Source organism: Palaemon carinicauda, chromosome 16, assembly GCF_036898095.1.
Source record: "Palaemon carinicauda isolate YSFRI2023 chromosome 16, ASM3689809v2, whole genome shotgun sequence".
NCBI lineage: Eukaryota > Metazoa > Arthropoda > Malacostraca > Decapoda > Palaemonidae > Palaemon > Palaemon carinicauda.
The window spans coordinates 79,263,444-79,270,434 of NC_090740.1; positions in this window are offsets into that span (position 1 = coordinate 79,263,444).

A 6,991-nucleotide genomic window follows, 5' to 3' on the forward strand; every position below is an offset into this window, starting at 1 on the left:
GTACCTCTTCAATTATATCAAAAAATAGCAGGAGCTTTTTCGCTTTTTTTAAAGTGCCTCTTTACTTATATATAAAAATACCAGGAGCTTTCGCTCTTTTTTCCAATGGCCTCTTTACTTATATTTAAACATAGCAAGAGCTTTAGCACTTTTTTCAAAGGGCCTCTTTAATTATATTTAAACAATAGCAGGAGCATTCACACTTTTTAAAAAGGGCCTCTTCAATCATATTTAAAAATAACAGGAGCTTTCGCACTTTTTTTCAAAGGGCCTCTTCAATCATATCTAAAAATAACAGGAGCTTTCGCACTTTTTTCAAAGTGCCTCTTTGATGATATTTTGAAATAATAGGAGCTTTCGCACTTTTTTCTAAGTGCTTCTTCAATTATATTAAAAAATGGCAGAAGCTTTCACATTTTTTTTACGGCCTTTAATTATATTTAAAAATAGCAGGAAATTTCGCACTTTTTTCAAAGGGCCTCTTCAATTATATCTAAAAATAACAGGAGCTTTCACACTTTTTTCAAAGTGCCTCTTTAATTATGTTAAAAAGTAGCAAGAACTTTCGCACTTTCTTCAAAGTGCCTCTTCAATTATATTCAAAAGAAGCAGGAGCTTTCGAACATTTTTCAAAGGGCCTCTTTACTTAAATATAAAAATAGCCGTAGCTTTCGCACTTTTATCAAATTGCCTCTTTAATTATATTAAAAAATAACAGGCGTTTTCACACTTTTTCCAAAGTGCCTCCTTACTTATATTTAAAAATAGCAAGAGCTTTCTCACTTTTTTCAAAGTGCCTCTTTAATTATATTAAAAAAAGGCAAGAACTCTCGCACTTTCTTCAAAGCGCCTCTTTATTTATATTTTAAAATAGCAGGAGCTTTTGCACTTTTTTCAAAGTGTCATATTTAAGAATATCAGGGGCTTTTGAACTTTTTTCAAAGTGTTTTTTTAATTATATTTAAAAAATTGCAGGACCTTCACACTTTCTTTCAATGTGCCTTTTCAATTATACTTGGAAATAGCAGCAGCTTTTGCACTTTTTTTTTCAATGGCCTCTTTAGCAGAAGAGTCACTTTAACTATATATTAATTATATTTTGTGATAGAAAAAGCAGCTTTTGAAAAAAAATAGTGGTATTCAAATGTTTTTATGCAAATCCAATAAATCGGTAAAGTTGTATTATATTTTCTCCCAAAAAAAAAATTAAAAGCTATTTAAAAAGATTCATATATTTCTAAATCCATCTTGCTAATTAACCTTTAATTTATCTTTTATATATTCTCAGAAAATACAAAACAACTCTGCCGATTTGTTGACATTATATAAAACCCTTCAGCTGAAGAGGCACTTTGAAAAATATGTTATAACATTGCATATATCGTTTCATCAATATTTATATACGAAGTCCTATGAATGTGAATAAGGAGCGGCAATGCAAAACATATAGCTAGGGCTACCTTTGAAATAATATATCAAATAAAGACAAACATTTTTTTCCATAGGAAAATTTTGATTAAGAAACTCTTACTTAAAGATTACTTTTCTATGATTATAAATTTATATAACACTTCTCATACAGTATTCTAAATATGTTTGAAAATTTAAAGTTGTGTTTTACATTTCTGAAATAGGCGACGTATACACTGTCCGTGATTGTAATCAGACATTCTCCATAGAAATTTACTGTTCTTAGCCGTATTTCAATAGAAAAAGAAAAAAGAGATAAAATACACAAGAGTACATTTATATGGGCTTACCTTATTACCTTATTCTATGTTTGGGTTCCCCCCGGTCCCTCAGTGTGAGGCCCCTTATATATCAACCTGAGAGTTGCTTATGCATCTCCCGGTGTATTTTGCATCTTCCAGTCTTGGATGGTCTTGGATGCATCTTAGTTCACTCCTGATATGTTTCTTAGATGAGCTGTCAGCACATTAAATTGTCGCTGCATTATCGATGCTGGTGCGTAGTGGATTAATGTCCTGTGTGCCTTCCTTAATTTTCCAGGTATAGTTTTTGACACTATTAATCTACCTCGGCTTGCTCTTTCTGATATTTTTACCTCCATGATGTTTTCAGAAATTCTTTTGATTTGTTTCCATGCTTTTATTATCATGTAGCGTTCTCCTCTCCTTTCTAGTCTGTATAATTTTAGCAGTAAAGGACCTTTGTACACTCTCTATTTGTGCAATATCCTTTTGCTAGTGTGGGTACCATATCACATTGCATTAGTCGAGTGTACTACGTACATAAGTTTTGTACAGCATAATCATTTGTTCAGCTTTTCTTGTTTTAAAGTGTCTGAATAGCATTCCCACTTTTGTTTTACATTTAGCCAACAGTGTTGCTATTTGGTCGTTGCATAACATATTCTGGTTTAACATTGCACCAAGGTCTTTAATTGCTTCCTTGTTTGTGATTGTCTTGTTATTACGTCCCCTGTATGCATATACCATTCTTTCTTTGTTTCCATAATTTATTGATTCAAATTTATCGTAGTTAAATACCATCCTATTTATCTCCACCCATTCATATATTTTTTTTTAGATCTCTTTGTAGTGAGTTCCTATCTTCATCACAAGTAATTCACTACTTATTATTGTGTCATCGGCGAAACTTCTCACTAGAGAGTCTTTAACATTACTGTCTATGTCTGAGATCATAATAACAAACAGCAGTGCAGCTAATACCGTACCTTGTGGCACGCCGGATATTACCTGAGCTTCATCTGATTTCTTGTCATTTGAAACCACTATATGTTTTCTGTTTTGTAGAAATTCTTTTATCCATTTTCCTATCTTTCCCTTATTATTATGCTTTCTCATTTTCTTCTCTAATACCTTATGGTCAACCTTGTGAAAAGCTTTTGCAAAATCTAGATATACCAGATCTGTGTCTTTTTCATTTATAATATTTTCATATGCTTTCATAGTGTGCTATCAGTTAGGTTTGTGTAATTTTTACGGGCACAAAACCGTGTTGACCTATATTAGGTAAATTATTCTTAACGAAATGATTCATTATTGTCTTTTTTATTACCCTTTCATACACTTTCATAACACGTGATGTTAGACTAACTGGTCTATAATTGTTTGCCTCTAGTCTTGATTTACTTTTGAAAATAGGGGTTATATATGCTAATTTATGTTTAACATGTATCTCGCTTATATCTACACTTTGTTTTAGCAGTATTGCAAGCGGCTTAGCGATAGTGTGTGCTGGAACTCCATCTGGCCCCGCCGCTGATCTTTTTTTTTATTATTGCATATAGCCTGCATATATATCAGCTATATATATATATATATATATATATATATATATATATATATATATATATATATATATATATATATATATATATATATCCGTTAGATATTCAATATTTTCTTCTCTTATTTCTCTTTCATTATTCTTATTCGCAATTCTTGGCGTGAATTCACTCTTATATTTTTCTGCTAATATGTTGAATATTTCCTTTTTTTATTCGTTAACCGTCCTTCAATTCTTATAGGGACTATTTTTAATCTCCCTTTATTCATCTTGCATAGGAGTAAAGTACTTTGGGGTTTTTCTTGATAATTATAAGTGTCCTTTCTTCTAAGTCCTTTTTTACATTTTCTTTCGATTGTATAATCTTTTTTCTGCATTTTCTATCATACTTTTTTTTCCCATCATTTTCCATACATTTTTTTCGTTTGCAAGATTTTTCTTCTACTTTGTAATTTTCCGAAATAAAATCCTTTTGTCTCTTGGTATGCATGTCTGATGTTTATTTATTTTTTTTTTGGGGGGGGTACATATTTCCTTTTTTTATTCGTTAACCGTCCTTCAATTCTTATAGGGACTATTTTTAATCTCCCTTTATTCATCTTGCATAGGAGTAAAGTACTTTGGGGTTTTTCTTGATATTTATAAGTGTCCTTTCTTCTAAGTCCTTTTTTACATTTTCTTTCGATTGTATAATCTTTTTTTCTGCATTTTCTATCATACTTTTTATTTCCATCATTTTCCATACATTTTTTTCGTTTGCAAGATTTTTCTTCCACTTTGTAATTTTCCGAAATAAAATCCTTTTGTCTCTTGGTATGCATGTCTGATGTTTATTTAATTTTTTTGGGGGGGGTACATATTTTCCAACAATTTTCTCCAGTATTTTGTACAATATATCCATATTTACCTGTATATTATCACTTACTAATACACTTTTTTCCAATCTTTGTTAACTTCTTCATTTATTTCTGACCATTTTATATTCTTACCATAGAAATTATATTTTCCATATCCTTCAGATCGTTTTTTGCTTTGTTTATCTCTACGTTCACTTGCTTTAGAATGGACTATTAATTCTATGACCTTGTGGTCTTAAATTCCCGTGTTATACACTATAATTTCTTTAACATAATTCACCTCATTCACAAATACTAAATCTAGGACATTGTCCTTTCTTGTTGTAATATGGTTTATTTGTTGCATATTATGTTTTAATAGTATATCTTGAAGCTTTTCAAACTGTCTCTTATCTTCTGGGCTACTATTACTCTCTTTTTACATATATATATATATATATATATATATATATATATATATATATATATATATATATATATATATATATATATATAATACCACTCTCTTCTATCCGTTCTTTCCAATACACGTAAGGAAAGTAAAAATCTCTGGATAGGAGTATATTCCAGTCTTTATGGTTTCTACATATATCCACTATTTTTTCTATCATTATGACAAACTCCTTTGTATATGGGTGTCTATAAACTACAATATTCACTAGTTTTTCATATTCAAATTCTACCGTAATCAATTCAAATTCTGTGTTGCTGTATTTTTCACTGCCTTTTCCTTGATTTATGTCTCTTCCATATATTGTGGTTCCCCCTCGATTCCTATTTGTTCTGTCTGATCTATATGTTTGGAAACCCCTTATATGGTCATCACTGCCAGTCTCTTGGGAATACCATGTTTCTCTTATATTTAATATACAGTATCTATTTTTACAATTTGGGTTAGTTCTAAGAACTCTATTTTCCTTTTAGAGTTACTTGTGACTAAACCCTGTGAATTCGTCATTATTATGGTTTGTGTTTCATCCCCATTATTTAATATTGGTAATATGGATTTTCCCATTCTTCCTTCCTGTTCTGATATGATGTTCCTTTCTTCATTTCCAGTAATTCTGGCATTAAAAAATCCAGCTTTTCTATTATATTTGCTCTTTCAGCGTCATATCTATTTTTGTGTGTATACCTGCAATTATCCCCATATCTGCACCAACCCCTGGCCTTATAAATGCATTCTTTGTAACTGGGCTCTAATTGTGCATATTTGGGTTGAAAGACATCATATCTTGGGGCTTTTTGTGCATAACGCGGTATATAATGTATTTTTTTTTTAATTTTTGCTTTTATTTTTCTTTTCTTTTTGCTGAGTTTTCTGACTATTATTTATGGTTGTAGAATGCATATATCGACAATTTTTGTTGAATTTGCATCCTTTTCCTTCCTTCAGGGTTTTGTATATTTTTGGATGGAGATCTATGAATACATCTCCATATCCGTCTAAATACGCACATTTACCATATATTTCATAATTATGGCATATCTTTGGATGCTTGTAGTAGCATCTTTCACCAAATCTGCAATTCCCTCTTTTCAGTGAATTGCAGACTATATCTTTTTTTTTTCTTTTTTTTTTCTTGTTCATGCTCTTCCCTAAAAGTATGTAGGACTGGGTAGGGTCACTTAGGAGTATTATTTGTTTCCATCTGATAATTTATATCTTCTTTTGTTGTTGTATGGAATCATATGTTGTATCAATGATTTCCTCTGCATCCTTACACATATCCTGTTTGTTTTTCTCTTATTCTTCTTCTTCTATTTCTTCTTCTTCTTCTTCTTCTTCTTCTTCTTCTTCTTCTTCTTTTTCTTCTTCTTCTTCTTCTTCTTCTTCAACTATTTGCAGATTTAGTCTCGACTTAATGATATTTTCTATCCAGACTAAGCATATTGAGCAGAATACCTTTGTGTATTTAATATTTATTTTTTGTTGCACTTCAGCGCAAGTAGGGTGTGTTGGTACATGGCATACATCACATTTCTTTAATATTTTTTTCGGGTTGAGAATACTGTACCACATCTTACAGGTATTGCAACATTTTAGCATTTTTTTTTCCATATGCATCAATCAGCATATTCACCATATTGGACTTTTTATCGTTCTTGAATGGAATATGCTGATTGATGTAAACTTTCTTTATAATTCTCTTTATCACCTGGATCTTCTTTGGAATTTCCTCTATTATTTTGATGTTTTCCGCAGACTTGCTCCAGTTTGTTGGATCATATTGTTTCAATATGTTTGAGAATATTTTTACGTCACACTGATAGGAGCTATTTGTGACCTCTGATACCAGTAGATCTAGTTCTTGTTGTCCCAACTCATGGAATTTACTCTTGCTCTTGCTGATTGCACCAATATCCCTGCAAGCCATTTTTGTGTTAGAGGCTGCCATCTTGCTCAGATTCTTAGTATTCCACAAGATAACTATCCTATGCCGATGTTTTATCCCACTCTTCCAACCTCAAACTAATCACCGACTAGTCACGAAAACTTGTATCTATATTGCACTCGATAGGTTTCTGTTAGTAGTGTTAAATCATCTGATTTTCTTGGATCAGAAAATGGGACTCACTAGCATACAGTAACACTCACTCAGAGAGATTTGAGAAAAATTTAGATTCTTACCAGTTTTATATCCTTAAAAGGTAGTTGAAAACTTGAAGCTATTCAAACTATAATCTACAAATTATCATCAACTATATATTGAATGAAGGCATTGCCAACATCAAAATAGATATCATATAAAAAATTACTGCACCTGCGGAAATGAATTAAGCGGAAGAAAAAGTTCCTGTAATAATTTCCTTTTGAATAAAAAAAAATCATAGCTAAACATATGAAGAAAAAAAGTTGT